Source organism: Amphiura filiformis, chromosome 6 (genome assembly GCF_039555335.1).
Source record: "Amphiura filiformis chromosome 6, Afil_fr2py, whole genome shotgun sequence".
NCBI classification, from domain to species: Eukaryota; Metazoa; Echinodermata; class Ophiuroidea; order Amphilepidida; family Amphiuridae; genus Amphiura; species Amphiura filiformis.
Window position 1 is genome coordinate 25,932,199 of NC_092633.1, and position 16,919 is coordinate 25,949,117.

At 37.3% G+C, this 16,919-nt stretch overlaps 1 protein-coding gene across 1 annotated transcript in view; it reads left to right on the forward strand.

Annotated features, from left to right (window-relative positions):
• The first annotated feature begins 480 nt into the window (after positions 1 to 480).
• The window catches only part of LOC140155187 (uncharacterized), a 156,363-nt gene continuing 139,924 nt past the window's right edge, over positions 481 to 16,919 (forward strand). The window contains exon 1 of the mRNA XM_072177925.1: positions 481 to 584. The gene's annotated coding sequence lies outside the window, so the exon portion shown is untranslated. The remainder of the gene's footprint in view (positions 585 to 16,919) is intronic.

A 16,919-nucleotide genomic window follows, 5' to 3' on the forward strand; every position in this document is an offset into this window, starting at 1 on the left:
CTAAGGGGGGGGGGGGGGCCCTAATTTACAAAAAGTCAGCGTTAATAAAATTACGATCTCCCCCTATTTTGGCAACAAAATATTATGACCCCCCCTACCCACCACCGCCGACACAGGCTAAAATTGTATTGAAATCAGTCTTTTTGAATAAAACACACTATCTTTGGTCATCTTGTGACTCCTACATTCGGTCATCAAAAATTGTATATTTTTCTTTCCAAAATTTATGACCACCCCCCAATATATTTGGGACCCCCCCCCCTTCTGAAGAAAATGCCAGCCCCTAGTCCTCGAGATCAGGTCCTCGGAGATCTAATATAAAATTGTCCCCTGATTGCCTGCCTGATTGTTCCCAGGTCTGATTGTTCCCAGATGTTCCAGATGTTCCAGCATTTTGAACAGCGCCATCGTCACTTTCTTGATAAATTTTACAGATTTTTTTCAGCAGCTGTTTTGCCTACATGCTGTGTGTAAGGAAAACATCTCTGCGGAGAAAAACAAGGTGCCCAAGAAAAACTGAAGAAAATAAAATCAAGATTTTTAGCAATTCTCTGCAAAGATTTCACCTAGAAATAACTGAGCAGGTAGGAGATATTCCAAGCATGTTGTATAATGATGTATGTTGTGTTGTAATTGCTTTAAAGAAATGAAATGTTTATTACACATTTGCATTTCTAGCATTCATGGATTCATCATATAAATGTGGTACCATTGGCTTGCAATAAAAGCTTACCAGAAAGTAGAAATTCTTCGTGTTTTTTATCATCAGCAATAATTGTAGTCTGCACAAATGTTGAAACATAGGAGTATGTGTCTTTTTTAACAAATTAAGAATCTATGTGTACATCTTGAGAGCTGCACAGTATCACATGCATGGTAAAATTAGGGACTGTTCACAAACACTTGTGGGAGGGGGCCTGATGCATAAAGAAAAATTCACCTTTTTTTCATGGCCCCTCCCCATTTCGGACTTAAAATTATTTTCAGAGCCCCCTTTTGGCTGTGAAAATGTATGTCAATTGTCAACCCCATAGAAAATGTGTAAACTCATGTTCTGGGTGATTTTTTTGAAGGCCTTCCTTCCGAGGGATAAAATTAGTTAGGGCCCCCTTTTTGCATCAGCTCTCCCCCATTACAAGTGTTTGTGAACGGTCCCTTAAATTCTCTTAATTCTTAGTGGAGAAAGATTCATGAAATAACTTTTAAAGTTCATTGGTCCGGGTATCTCCCCCAATATTGCAATTTCCCCGCCCTCTACTTGCTCTTTGGCAAAGTAAAAACATTTCAATGCCGGTTGGGGTTGTTGAATTTAACATGCTCACTCACTATATCTGGAGTGAAACTTTTCATGGAGTGTCTATTGGAGGGCTCCTGAATTTTCCAATTTTAAAAGTTTTTGGAGTTGTAGTGTTAAATTTTCTTCAAGTACATTTGTAGGACATTATTGTTGACGATATATCAAAGTAATTTAGCTGTAAAAAGAAAATTTGTTGACTTGGTCAATGGTCATTCACTCCAAAGGTATTAATCTTTTCACTCCAGGGAGTAGTAACTTGGAACAGCTATATCTGGCCAATCAGGAGCCAGAATTGCAATCTGTGATGTGTCCTCTACCGATAGAATATAGGGTGAAATTTCCCAATTTTGGGGCTAAAATTGTCACTTTCAAACAAATGATTGGATTTTTGCCCTGGGTTTGTGCCCCCATAAAATTTATTGCCTCCTCCTCCTCCCCCCAAAAAAAACCCCAAATTCTGTCACTGCCACTAAATAGCAAGCAAGATATGACAAGTCAATATTACCAATTGCTATATTTTCTACGTACATGTCACTTTCATAAAATGTAAACCTTGATAAAACACATCTTTTGCAGCAATTTCTATGGTTGATTGTTTTCTTTTTTGCTATTGTGAGTTGTTGCCACACTGTTTGTTTTACTACTTCAATGTTTATCCATGGTTTGTCACAGAGCAGTAGTATTTATGCATAAAACTAGTGGATGACAGCCTTTGACACTCCAACCTAGCAATTCACCGATCGCACGGTTATCTCAAAGTGCGTGTGTGTGTGTTCGCCTGTCAAACGCGTGCTTTAATTACCGTTGCAAAAGCTTTCTGGTGCGTTGCTAGAAAAGCGCAAGAAACAAAAATACACATTTTGCACATGCATTTGTAGGGAGAACCTCGTTTTGGTAGCAAAGTAAGGGTCGGTCAGTTAGTTTACTATTTTTTTACTTTTAGGACTCATATTGAAATTCCCTTACACAGGAAGGTGTGCGCCATCCTGCAGCTTTCCTATGCTAGCCTTCTTTTGTTAAAATCCTGTGTGATTATAACGCTGCAATTAGCCATTTAAATTAGGAGCACGCTTTCCTGGGTTGTGCGATGAGCCATAGTCAGTTTGTTTTCTTCCCATTCGTCATGGACCACTTCAAAAGGCAGGGTGTATCACTGATGCATATAATCCATCTTTATAATCCGTTTTATGACCGAGCTTTCCTGAGGCGTGGGCCTGGCGAGGGGAATCCTGCCTTCTTTCTGTGTGAAAGCGTGGTAGGGTATTTCAATATGAGCCCTTAAAATAAATGGCTGCATATTTATATTAATATTATAGTGGAATATTACTACAAACATTGATTTATGGCTTGTTTGTTTTTACTGTTGGTAAAATATATTGTTTTTTGTAAATGTATATTTAATCAGTACAATGTACCAGTATATATATACAAATAATTAGATAATACAACAAATGTGGACCCATAAATTGTACACAGGTAACCGAGGACTGACATTTCACATTGAAAAAATGGCTTTTGATAGACCAAGTCTGATAATTAATAATCACCACACTGTGAACCTGATGTGATACCTCAAATGGGGACTGAATAGGTCTTGTAATCGAGGACATCCACAGTATTTTTATGAGCTTAAATTCAAACAGATGAAAACAAATGCACATCCTCACCTACAAATACACACATGTATTAAAAAATGAATCCAGTGGTGGCACCAGGATTTTTTTTTTCAAAGGGGGCATGGAGGTGGGGGGGGGCAAAGTGAATTTCAGGGGGTGCAAGATCAACAAATTTTGTGCAAAATTCCAGCAAAAAGTGGACATTTTCGTAATTTTGGGTTTTTTAATACTGGGGGAAACAGGGGGGAAAGAGTTCTGCCTCCAATTCCCCTTCCTTCACCACTGAATGAATCTAGCTATCATCTACTTAACTTTCATATCATAGGCCTTTGTAATTTGATGATAACTTTGGACAAATTTTTACTTCTACCAAATATCTGAACATAGACTCTAGAAAGTATAGTCTATGATCTGAACAAGGCATTCCAGACTTTATCTGTCCATCTGATGAGAAAATTAGTGTATTTTACAATATCCTGTATACTACTCTTCCAAGTATCCAGGAAGTGAAGCTTACCCTTAGGTCATGACCTTTGCCTTATCAGGGTTACTGAGGTGGGAGGAAAGCATTATTGGGAGAAAACTGCATAGTGCTACAATTTACAACCTTTTTAAGGCCCCCGGGGGGGGGGGGGGTACTCAAGTTTGGTTTTGGTATGGACGTGCCGCTGAGATTTTGGAAGTAGACCCATAATTCAACAACTCTTCCTAGATACCTTTGTACAGGAGCCAACCGTTGTTAAACCGTGATGAACCCACACTTTTACTGTAAGCGTATACGCTGAACGCAGCGAGACTACGCGTTCTGCGAGAGCGCGTAAAATTAATCATGCCTGGAACCTTTGTGCGTATGCCAGCTTTCAAGTTGAATTCAGTATTTTTCAGGTAGCGGCTAAACATTGCCGTTTTATTCTGTAGTTTTATTGCTGATATCAAAAGAGAAATCATCGAAGTTTTTGTAAGGCTGAGTGGCAATGATTAACTGACATTCCTCGAAAAATAATCGTGAATTATACGATATTCAGCTTCTTTTCGTTGTTGAAAGGGATTCAATCATGTTTCACCGTTGTTCATCACCGTTTAACAACTCGCGTCCGGTGCATCTGCGTGGTTTACTTCGCAAAGTAAACCACGCAGACGACGCGGCCACATCGTTGTTAAACGGTGATGAACAACGGTGAAACATGATTGAGTCCCTAAATATACCAATTTTTCAAGAAATTTGGACCCATTGATATACCAAAAGTCAAACTTTTCGGCCGAATTTACCCGAAATTGTCTTAGTTTTTACAAATTTTCCCAAAATTTTGGGAAAATTTTGAAAATTTTGGATAGATTAAGGAAAAATTGGGCTGTTTTCCAAAAAATTGAAAAAAATATAAAAAAAGGACCCATTCATATACCAAAATAGGCTTTGAAAAAGGGGTCATTGATATACCAGAAGGCTGAAAATGCTACCCATGTTTATGCACGTCCCGTATGGTCATTTGTACTGAGTACCCCGGTTAAGGCCCCAGCCAACGGTGAGGGCTAGGGATCTGAAACTTATGTTTTCTTCTAATGGGTATAACATTTGAGTGAAATTAAAAGAAATTCTGAGAGCCCCAAGAGGGTAGTGCATGACAATGGCGTAGGGGGAGAGGGTAAAGGGGGGGGGGCAGTTGCCCTCCTGTAAGAAGTCTTACCCCTCTGTGGGATGCATGCTGGCCACTTTGATATGAAAGATTTTTAGCCCTTTTTTGTACATTTTGCCCCCCCTCCTTTGCCCACCCTCTGAAAAAGTGATGGCTACGCCACTGGTGCTGGACCCATCCGTTGAATTGACATGGAATGACCCTCATATGTTTTGATTAAAATTAACAGTTTGCAATGAGCGTATTATGAACTAGGGTGCTATGGGCAGCCATAGTGTTTAAAAAGGTCTCTCAAACAGACAAAGGTCTCAAAAACATGATGCATGGTTTAAATAGAAAATCAAAAGGTGTCCTTCAGAAAATTCCGTTTTACTTTGAATACATAATATACTGAATGAGGTTGATCGCTACTAGGTCTCAAAAACCTGATGCATGGTTTATAGAAAATAAAAAAGGTTTCCTTTAGACAATGCTATTTTACTTGGAATGAATATTATACTAAATGAGACAAATTGCTACTAGTGTTCAGAATATCTTAATATACATGTAGTACCTTTTGTTTTGATCAAAATTAATAGTTTGCAATTCCCTGAAGAGCAATATGGGAGGCCAAATGGTTCAAAAGGTCTCAAAAAGAGAAGGGTTTCAAAAGGTCTCAAAAACATGGTGCATGGTGAGAAAATCAAGATTGTGGGTGTGGGCATGTGAGGGGTGTGGGCTATGTGTGTGGGGGTGTGCATATGTTAGAAACTCATGATATTAGGTCTCAAAAATGTGATGCATGGTTTTTATAATAAAATTATAAGGTTTCCTTTAGACAATGCTGTTTTACTCGGAATGCATATTTTACTAAATGTCAGATATTAATGGCTACTAGTATTCAGAATATCTTAATATAGTTTTTTTGATCAAAATTAATAGTTTGCAATGCCCATAAGTGTACTAATATGGGAGGCCAAATGGTTTGTAAAAGTCTCAAAAAGAGAAAGTATGGGAGGCCAAATGGTTCAAAAAGGTCTCAAAAAGACCTCCTTGATAGACATGCATGTAGAGCTGCTGGCTCTGCAACAACAAAAACTCCTCTTGGTCTGCAAGTAAACATGGTAAAAATTTTCAAAATTTCTTGTACATGTAATTATAGACATATTACATTGTAGATCATCCTAAGGCCTAAAAAAAAGTTAGGGTCGGGCCTAATTTTAGGGTAGGTCGGGTTACGCCAATCAAACAATTTTTTTTAGACCTAATCATCAAGATCATCTTGCAGCACTTTGGCCCTTTTGAAAGATACATTTTATTTGGATGAATCAATGACTTGATTACCAGTACCAGTCTACAGAAGTGTAGGGTACACTTTCAGGAATATTTCTAGGAGGATTAAGAAGTGTACTTGAAGACATATAACCCAGGCAAAAGAAGAAATAAACCAAGATCTGTCAATCTAATTTGAATATTTGCAAAATTAATTAGCAAACATATTTAACTATCCAAATGTGTAAATTAGCATAATTGTTACACTATATATATCCTAAAAGATATGAATACTTAAATTACTTTTCAACAAATTAATGGCAAACAAATGTTAAATTTTCTATCAAATTTGCTCAGTAACCATTGATAACTTGAAAATTCTAATAATTTTCAGTACATATAAAATTGCAACATAAAATTATTAAACTCTATACTATTAACTGCCAATAGTTAATGGGGAAAGAGTACAAAATTAAGTGTTCCTACAATATTTTACCTATTTTTAAGTAAGTAAAATAACATTGGGTAAATTACCAGGTAATTACCAATGTAAAATACCGGTAAATTACCAATTTAGAACACTCCCCATCACTATCTTTTTCACTCTCTCTCTCTTTTGCCCCCCCTCTCACACACATACTCCCCCCACACACACACAGACAAAGATTTCTCTTTTTATTCATCTATCAATGTGCTGATGGTTTTAATTATGCCTATTCTCATAATCAGTGGTGGCATCAGGAATTTTTTCTAGGGGGGCATGAGGGGAAGGTGAATTTCAGGGGGGTGGGAATCAACAAATTGTGCGCAAAATTACTGCAAAAAGTGGAAATTTTCATAATTTGGTGTTTTTACTGAGGGAGCAACTGGGGGGGGGGCAGTAGTTCTAACTGGGGTAATGTGCCCCAACACCCCCGGCACCACCCCCACTGCTCAAAATTTGAAGATTTTTTGGGGCCATATATTTCTTGACAAGTAAATTACTGAACAAAACACTTTTGTAGGGGTTGGGTGCATACAGTGGCGTGCACAAAGGGGGGGGGGGCGGCCATGGCCCCTCCACTTTTGTTGGTCGTTCGGGGGATTGGGGGGAAAACGTTAAAGACATCAAAATTTGCTCCTAATCAGACTCCATTCTGGGGAACTGAACAACCTGGCCCCCCACTTTCAATGTGCTGCGCACGCCACTGGGTGCATATGGGGGTGTTTGTACTCGTACACATGTGTTGTTGTGCTTGATGAATATTCTTGCATGCATAAGTGTATGAAATCTTGTATGCATTCTTTGTATACTGATTACTGACTCAGAATATGTTAACATTTTAGGGTAAATACATGGAAATAAATTCTTGGAAATAAGATATTTTTTACTCAACATTATAAACATCTATACTTAAAAATGTGTCATGATGACAGTGTACACAGCATCTCAATGAGATCTGTAACTCAAGATAGAAAATGCCACGAAGAAAACTAACACTAATGCATGCAGCATGTACACGCATAGCTCGGAATAATACATTGTTATGCTTCCCTGATGGCATATATACAGTCATTCTTACATAGCGATAGATGGATGGCTGGATGGATGGGTGATATCATAGTGAATGAAACAACAATACTGACGTCATCATCAACTCACCATGCAAACTAGGATCTTAAACAAACTCATAGTCAAGTCACAGTTCCATAATCCCAATACGCTTGTACATTGACTGAATGACCTTTGAATATGTCGGGTATGAAAACTCATACTCTGCACGTTAAGGTCAAGTTTGGAGCTGTGGTTAATAAATGAAGATATTGAACTATGCATTTTGATTGAGGCTGTTGTGACTCTTACTATGCTGCTGCATTCTCATTTTTTTTTTCTACGCTCTCTCGTAGTATATCTCAACTTGGGGCCTCTAATTTTGATCAATCTGTTCTTGTGAAATGACAATACTGGTCATTGTCCTGCATGCAGCGTATGAGTCAGGTTAAAATCCTATGGAGTAAAAAACTAATAACGGTCAAACTAAAATGGGTTGATTTTTTTTCACGGTTGCTATATTTTCGCAGACATTGCTTATAACTGGGTTATGATTTATAACAGAGGCTTGTGTTCATTATGACATCGCCTTTTGAAAATAAAACTGTAAATTGATGTCAAATATGAAATATGCATTCATTACTTGGAATATTATCAAAATCCGGTTTAAAGTAAATTAGCGTCAAAATAAATCAACATGTTTTTAAGTATCCACATTATGTATGTCTTGATTATTAAGAACATGTTGTATGCACTTGAGAGGTATGCAAATGAAGAGCCCGGAAAAGAATGAAGCGTGTTGTTTTTCTCCTTACGCAAAGAGCCCATATTGTTTGTCTTACTAGGATTTGAATATTCTACCGACTTGTGAGCGCTATGGTGTGTTGTTGTGTAAATGGGCTATTCCAGTTAAAATCCACAATACCCCTGTGGAAGATTGTGTAAATATCTACCACAGGGGGAGTATGTTTTTCAAATGTAATTGGTCAGGGTTAATCATTTTGAAACCATACTCCCCCTGTATTATGGCTTTACCAATATCATCCACAACTGGAGTAAGTATTTCAAATGGAAGTTACCCAATTGTCTATTCTATTCAAAACTCATACTCCCTCTGTGGAAGACTTTAGCTAAATGTTCCACAGGGGTAGTGTGGATTTTAAATGGAATAGCCCAATATACCTTGTTGTATCATGCCATAGTTTAGTAATATGCAACTGTCATAATACTAGCATCTTAAACATGCTCATCTAGCATGGCACATGTCTTTAACCTCCATATGTTCATACGTAATGTAGAATGACCTTTGAATGTGTTAGGTATAAAAACTCATCTTCAGAAGTTGGGGTCAGATTTTGAGCTGTGATTGTCACCATGTAGGTTAGTGAACTGTACTGTTGTGAATGATGTTATTATAGTGTAACTTGCAATATAAGTTTTACCTGATCAAGGAAGATGAGATGTATATTGGTAAAATTGATTCGGTCAATTTAAAATCTATGGTCAAAATGACGGTCTTCAATTTGTTTCATATTCAAGTCAGATGGAGGTGCTTTGCATCGGAGGAATCAAATGTTTAATTTAGAAATATTTGTTGATACTAGTGTGTATGGACCGGTATCAAAAGTGAAATTAATTTTGCTGTTGAAATGACTCATATTTTGGTGGTCTCAGGGTATGGGATGCAAATGGTTAAAATGCAAAATACATTTGACTGGTATCTATGACTGCGGGGCTTATGTAACACTACTGGCAGGAGAAGCTAGTGGTGAAGACATAATTTAATTTGAGAATTAAACCAAATCTAGAGTGATTATGGTGATCAGTGGCATAGCCAGGATTTTGGTGTGAGGGAGCAAAGCCAGATTTTTGTCTCCATTTCGGGGCAAGGCCAGATTTTCGTTACTATTTAAGGGGGTACTACACCCCTGCCCAATTAAGTTGTGCCTATTTTTGTATTTTTCTCAAAAATTATAGTGTATTAGTGACAAGTAAGATATGTATATTATAGGGGCAAGGACTACAACTACTGCACTGGAAATTTTATTTCAACACAGACAGCAGTTGTGGAGTTACAGTTAAAAATGAGGGAAAACCAATATTTGATCAATAAATCAATAACTACTTGCCTTGAGTTGCTGAATTTTCAGTGCAGTAATTGTAGTCCTTGCCCCTATAATATACATATCTTACTTGTCACAAATGCGCTATAATTTTTGAGAAAAATGCAAAAATATGCCCAAAATTTGCCAGGGGTGTAGTACCCCCTTAAGATGCAAAGCCAGATTTTCATCCCCATTTGTCAATTTTTTGTCCCATTTTGCCGATATTTTGCTCTTTACCATCCCCATTTTGTCCCTGAAAATTTTCTGGGGGAACTCGGTCCCCCTTGCCCCCCTGGCTATGCCACTGATGGTGATCTGTCAATGTAACGATGAAATGAACTAAATACTAAAGGCAGGTTTTGATGTAGTCCGAAATGAGCTCCACCCTATACAAATGTAGTAGTATTTGTTACTTATACTCAGGAACCGTTTGGTTGCTATAAATTTTCACCCAGAATCGTGGGTCAAATCCAGGGGGGGGACACTCACTAAAAATTGGTATTGGGGATGTGCAGTCACATTGACCCCCATTTTTCAACTCCCTCTCACCCAATGACCCCCTTTTTTTGTTTTACGGAACTCCCTCTCACTCAATGACCCCTTTTTTTATTTTCCTTTCATCAAAAGACCCCCTTTTTCAAGAATTTGGAACAAATTTCTAACCGAATGACCCCGATTTTCATTATTTTTCTTCAAATTTGTCAAAAAATTGAAAATTTTGTATCAACTTTTGTATTTTGACCAAAAAATTTTCCCAGTCTCATCTCACTGAAAGACCCCTTTTTTGGTAAGATTTTTCGCCAGTCTCATGAAAAGATCCCCTTTTTTTGGCCTTCTCAGCGAAAGACACCCCTCTTTTTGGTGTCTAGGCTCGCACCGAAAGACCCCTAGTTTGGAACTGCTGTTCGCACATCCCCATCATTTCCAAAGTCAAGTGTGCCCTGGGTCAAATATAGTCAGAAAGTTGCCAAATTTTTCTCTTGACCATTGCTTTCTGGTTTCTATGGGACATTTGACTGGTATAGTTAGTTACTGCAGGGTTTACGTAACACTACTGGCAGGAGAAGCTAGTGTTGAAGACATTTATAAAGTTAGTCTGAGAATTAAACAAATTCTAGAGCGATTATGGAGATATATTGATGCAAAATAATAAGGTTTTTTTGTATGTCAAAAATGTAAAAGTTTATAAAAGAATAATTGTCAAAATATGTGTAAGATGATAGTTAATAAAAGATGCTTGAGTAATACTGCTTGTCATGCATTATTCTTTTTGAACTAAATTTATTGAATCTAATCAATTATACAATCTTGTCAATGCTGTCAATGCCATGCTGCATTTTCATTATCAGTTCTCATCCTAAAAGTTTCTGCATCGTTAAAATGCCACAGAGGAAAAAAAATCACAATGGCGGTTATTGACACTCCAAGTTGCTGCACAAATTATTCTTTATGCGACACCTAAGGCTGCTTGTATTCCGCCCATCCAAACATCCCTAGTGCTGACCCTGCGATATCGTATTACACTTCTGAACGAGGCTGCCACGCCGATACTCCCCCAATATCACATCAAAATGTCATTTTAAATGGCTGCCAAAATGAGTTGTTTTATCTTGGAGGAAGACCGCTGCAGTGATTGTTCACTTTGGAGTACTTGACCGCATTTTCACTTTCTCTCTCCCTCGTGGAGAGAAAAAAAGTGCGGAATTAGTCGTTTATACACTGGCACTTTGATTGCTTGCCACTCTAGATGGCGTTATAAGCAGCCAAGGTATCAATGATGTATGCGTACGGGCTAAGTCTTTGAGATTAACCCAATCTGTAATCGTATTCCATGACCCGTACACACAAAAACAACCTATTGTCACGTCGACACGAGGGGAGTGATATTGGATGTGGCCATATATTATGCATGCATTTATTGCTAGTAGCTTATATGGGAGTGCAAATGACAAATTACGGTAAAATTGAAGATAATATCATTATATTCTAATATAAAATGCTGGTATGATATGAATTTATTTTGCTGTGAATAGAAGAAAGGAGAAATGAAAGAATTATTATACTATCTGAAGATAATCAATTGATGATCTTAAATAATAATGAGTTTGGGAAATAATAGTGTTTTTAATGGCAATTTACTTATTCGTTGAGTCATATTAGTCCAACCAGTAGGACCTTTTTTTATCTGTAGATCAGCAAGTATACACTAGAAGGGAAACCAAATAATTCCTAAAATCATCCCACGTGGCACGGTTAGTGGACTTTCACAGTTAATCTTTCTTGAGGGATCAGAGTCTGAATTGATGGTGTGGTAACTAAGAAAAAACAGTTCAGTTCAATGGCGTAGCTTTTGAATTCATTAGGGGGTTTTTTTTTGGGGGGGGGGGGCAAAAATTAGAACTTTTTATTTTTGGCCTTTGAAGTGGATATTTTCAAGATTTCTTATTTTGATTGGGGGTGCAACCCATCCAAGTGTGTTCATTTTCCAAGCAGTTTAGTTTTTGTGTCCTTCTATGTGCACTTTGATTCTTCACTGTCAGATGGAACATGATTTGGCAAGTCAGTGTGGTGTATTCATTGAGATTTGCAAATGTCATGTGACAAAGTTTCAAAATGAGAAATAAGAGCTAATAATGGGCCATTCCAGCTGAAATCCATATATCTATGGAAGACATGCTCCTAATCTTTCACACAGGGAGTGTGAATTCCAAATGGGGTTACCTGAATGAGTGACTCTATTTGAAATCTACACCCCCTGCATGGGAGATTCAGATCATGTCTTCCAGGGGGTGTATGGATTTCAACTGGAATAGCACAATGTCTGTCTCCATCCACGCACTATCAAAGGAAATGGATGATTTGTGTGAAGAAGAAATATATCACCAAAGACTCCAACAAGACACCTGCCATGATATGTAACACATCATTCTTATGTAATCTGGACACTTTTTATTTGTTCAATCAAATATATAATTTTAGATGTATCAAATTTAAAATAAGAACAAGAAAGTGCAATAGATGGATCCTTTTATTTTTCATATAAGTCTTAATTTTGAAAGGTTAAGTGATATTTTCATCTAGAACTTATCAGCCAGAACTTTCACACTCAATTTAGCGTTTTGTGAAAGATTAAAAAAAAGTTTTTTTAACTGTGTAAAAAGATATAAAGTCAAGCAGTGCCCCTGACCTCCCCTTTCCATGTAGAGCTTCTGAATCCAAAATGCATTCGGTCTGATCTTTTGCTGGCAGAAAAATATTCCTGCTGTACACTTTAACTACGTAACAGCAATAACTGAAATCAATTCCTGAAAAGAAAAGTGAATGGGTTTTAGATGGTGAATATGTTATTGTACTCATTCAAGCCAGTACAACCTAAATGAGCGCCGCGGCACAGTTCTCTTAAAAACTATTGCAGTTGTTCAAACTCTGCTTTATAGCCATGACTGTGCTTTCATGCATACCCTGATCAAAGGATTTCTTCTCTGGTTTTGGTGCATGCCCATGCAGTATGTGTAGTCCAGTATGAGAAACAAAGGTATTGAATAAATATTGTTCTTTGATCGTCAAAGGTTTCTTTCTGGGCACCCTCCCAGCAGTTTAAGAAGTTTAACCTGAGAAACGTAGGTATTCATTAAATAATTATTTCTAATCAGTGGCTCAGCCAGGACTTTTTCAGAGGGGGAGGGGGAGGCAACTTTCAAGGTGGGATATGATGAAAATGGGCAAAAAGTACATAAAAGTGTAAAAATCTTAAATATCACGGAGGCTAGCATCCCACAGAGGGAGAGGGGGAAAGATTTCTCACACACAGGGGGACGCTTCCTCCTTGACCCCCTTGGCTGTAACACTGATGCTAAGACAAACAACATAATATTCCATCATGTATATAGTAACGCTTGTTGTAGTTGCTTCTTTAATATAAATGTGCAAATTCAGTTGTCTATTCACTCCCCTGACACCTAAACTGATAAAAAAATACTCCCAGTCCGCTTTATGTTTTATTTAAAAAACTCACTCTGATGTTCGCTATATAGTCGGCCGTGACTCACCCAGGTAACACAATGCATGCAAAATCGATGGTCATCCTTACGCATTCTTCTATTCCCCTTTTCTGCAAGTATGCAATTTGAAACCGTTCAACTCTGGCCCTTCTATGATTTGATTGAACTAATTTGGTTATAACACATCGCTTGTGTTGCTTTTGTCTTTGCCGATTGTCAGATAATTGGTGATCAAATGATCTGCATTTGTGGGTTTGCGTTCTTGAGTTCCAAAGACGAGAGGGTCAGTTTTCATATTATTTCCTCAGGTTTATAGCAGCATGGAAAAGTGAATAATATATGGTATGGGTTTGATTGCATTATATATTGTAATCATGTATAGTGATCTGGCCAGGCGAGTGATGTGTTTATCCAAAGCTGTGTTTGGTTTACTTTAAAAATGCAACTTGCAAAAACTGAGGGTAATTTCCACCTTTTGTTCTATCTGGTGATAGCAGATAAGCCACTTTTTAAGGGTAGACGAGGTATTGTTGGTCGAAGCAACCTAAAATTCGATTTTCATTATCTAGATCAATATATTATTGAAAAATAACACCTTGATGTTTTGCAAAAGTTCATTCTGCAAATCTTATACTTTGCAACCTTGCTTGTTTCAGCCCTCTTTACAACGTAACTCAAGAACCGCAGCACGTATAAAAGTATATCTGTGATATTTTAATTCTTCTACACACTCGCTATGAATTGAGCAATACAGTTTTTGCCAAAGCTCACTACCATTCGTAAGATGCTGTGAACTACCAAATCACAACAGTTTAAAATAATTAATAACCTTAAATGGTACAATTGGAAGTAATGAATGACAAAAAGATGTGCACTGATTCTTTTTGATTTGGTGTTGAGAAAGACATGAGGTTTCTTTTTGTACGAAATAGAGATCAGATTTTGGATTGAGACATGAATTGGTAGGTTTGGTATAAAATATGATAATAATGACAGTTTTAGGAATATCTGGGAGTGTTGCTTCATTAGTTTAGAGAATGAGATTATGGGGCTATACACATTGTTAATCCAACAGAGTGTTAGGTAATTAAATTTGCATAGCATCTTTCTAACTTAGCAATAGTGTTGTGAAAGTAAAGCGTGATGCAATCTATCTTAAATTGGAATAAAATTTATATTGAGGACTTGTATGTTTTGGAGCTGTGGACACATTGTTTATTTCTTCCAAGACATGCTGTTTTTGTGTTGTTTGTTTCAATAAAGGTTGCTCATTCAATGGAAAATGCACAAAATCCTGTTTTTCCCATGAATGGCACATCTCAAAGTCTTCAGGAGTGCAATTCATATCTCTCCTTAGTACTGCTAGCAAGTAATGCATAATTTGTATTGTCTTGCTGCCAGCTCTCCTAAAAATCCTCCTGAACAGCATGAGTGGAGCAATTTGTGTGAGGGCTATTTGAAAAGACCCAATCAAAATCATGTCCAAATTAGTTATTTTACTCAAAACAGTTAGTTCATTATGTGGCTGCTCATAAGCTCTCATGGTTGGGGTGTCAAAGAAGACTGAACTCCAATATTTCCTGTGAGCACATTTTGCAGGGGAAAATGTTTCATCGTTGATAATACCTTTTGCATTAATATGGATCATATAAGCGATTTGTGTTACTGCTATGCCATACAAATATTGTACTGTACTAGATCAATGGATTATAGAATTTCTGTCAAGTTGGCTTTGTCAGTGTGGTGACATTTCAAGGTGGGAACTAAATGGGCTATTTTATTTAAAATCCACACTACCCCTGTGGAAGATTTAGCTAAAGTCTTCCACAGAGGGAGTATAAGTTTTGAATATAATAAACAATTGGGTAACTTCCATTTGAAATACTCACATTTGTGGAAGATATATGTAAAGCCATCATACAGGAGTAGTATGGGTTTCAAAATGATTAATACTAACCAATTACAGTTGAAAAACATACTCCAACTGTGGGAGATATTTCCAAAGTCTTCCACAGGGGGAGTGTGGATTTTAGATGGAATAGCCCATTTCAAGGTGGGAACTAAATCAGATGATCATAATTGCCAAAATATTATATTGTTTCTTTAGGAACTAATATCTGGTTAGTAGTGATGAAATGCCACTTTTCTTTGATTGAGAATGCTTTACGTTATTGTATTTATAAGCATGATATGTGAATGAGCTAGACCCCTAGATGGTTTTGTTCGGAGCTGGGGAGGCTCAAAGCAATACTGCTGCCATAGACATTGGTTTGGCTCTGAAGATGGCTCTGAAGATGGCACTCGCTAGAGTTCTGAAAGCTCAGCCCTCTCAAAAGGACTTCTCTAGGGAAAGATCAAATCTTACTCATACCATAGACATTTTTCACATTATCCGTAAATATCAAAATACTTGATACAAGGAAAGTTCATAAATATAGTGGTCAAATGAAAAATTTGTTATAATCTTGCTTAAAAACCCCGCCATAATACGCTAAGTCATAAGGATTTAAAAAAAGTATTGTCTGACCCTTTCAAGTTATTAACCATTGTTAACAAAAATGTTAAATCTCACATTTTTGGATTTGGGAGGGGAGGGTCAAAATCATAAAAATCCTCCAATTTGCATAAAAATATCTTCAATTGTTCATCTTTCAAAAATAGTTACAACGAATAGTTGGCCATATATTTCAACACAGAATAGTTATCCACATATTTCTTGTTTATGTATTAAACAAGGCAAAATGAGTCAATGCCCATTGAACCATATTGACCTAATTTGCCATGTTTCTTTTGCAATGATACATCCTAAACAGGATTGGGATGTCCTGAAAATATAAACTATCATACCTGAGGGGTATCTAATGTCCATAGTCACAGCCACTCTGCAATCTTAGATAAACCCTTTGCTCTAGAAAATTTTCACCCGGCCTTCCCCCACCAGGTTCGCCACTGGTCTTCAACTTTCTCCAGATGTAGGACAACTTCATATAACAACAGCACACATTTCATTAAAAAAGTAAAGTGGGAACTGGTTTATACAATCATTAACACGGAGTTCCGAAAAACGAGGATTTTGACAAGTTTTGTGCACTTAGAGTGCACTCGTATTTCACAGCCTGTGAGGTTTGTTAGTCCCTAGGGTACAGCGTGTAATTGGCATGGGTTAAGGGGCTTGCCAAGGCTATCTTATCTTAATTGGATTCATCCCCCAAATTTCCCCCTTCTCATCCTGTACTGCATAATGCTGTACTTTACAATGTAGGTTGGACTGACCTGTCAGGGATTCAAATCTAGGGTTTAGGTCAAGAAGGTGCTATCTGCAATAGCTGCCCTATACATATTTGGATAATTTCTGCATTTTATAAAGTACATAGTCTAAAATATGACACCTGGCAGCTATTGCAGGTAGGGTCATTCTTGCCCAAAAACCAATGGAATAAACCTTTACACATAATAATTATACCTGTGTGGGGGCAGTGCTTTT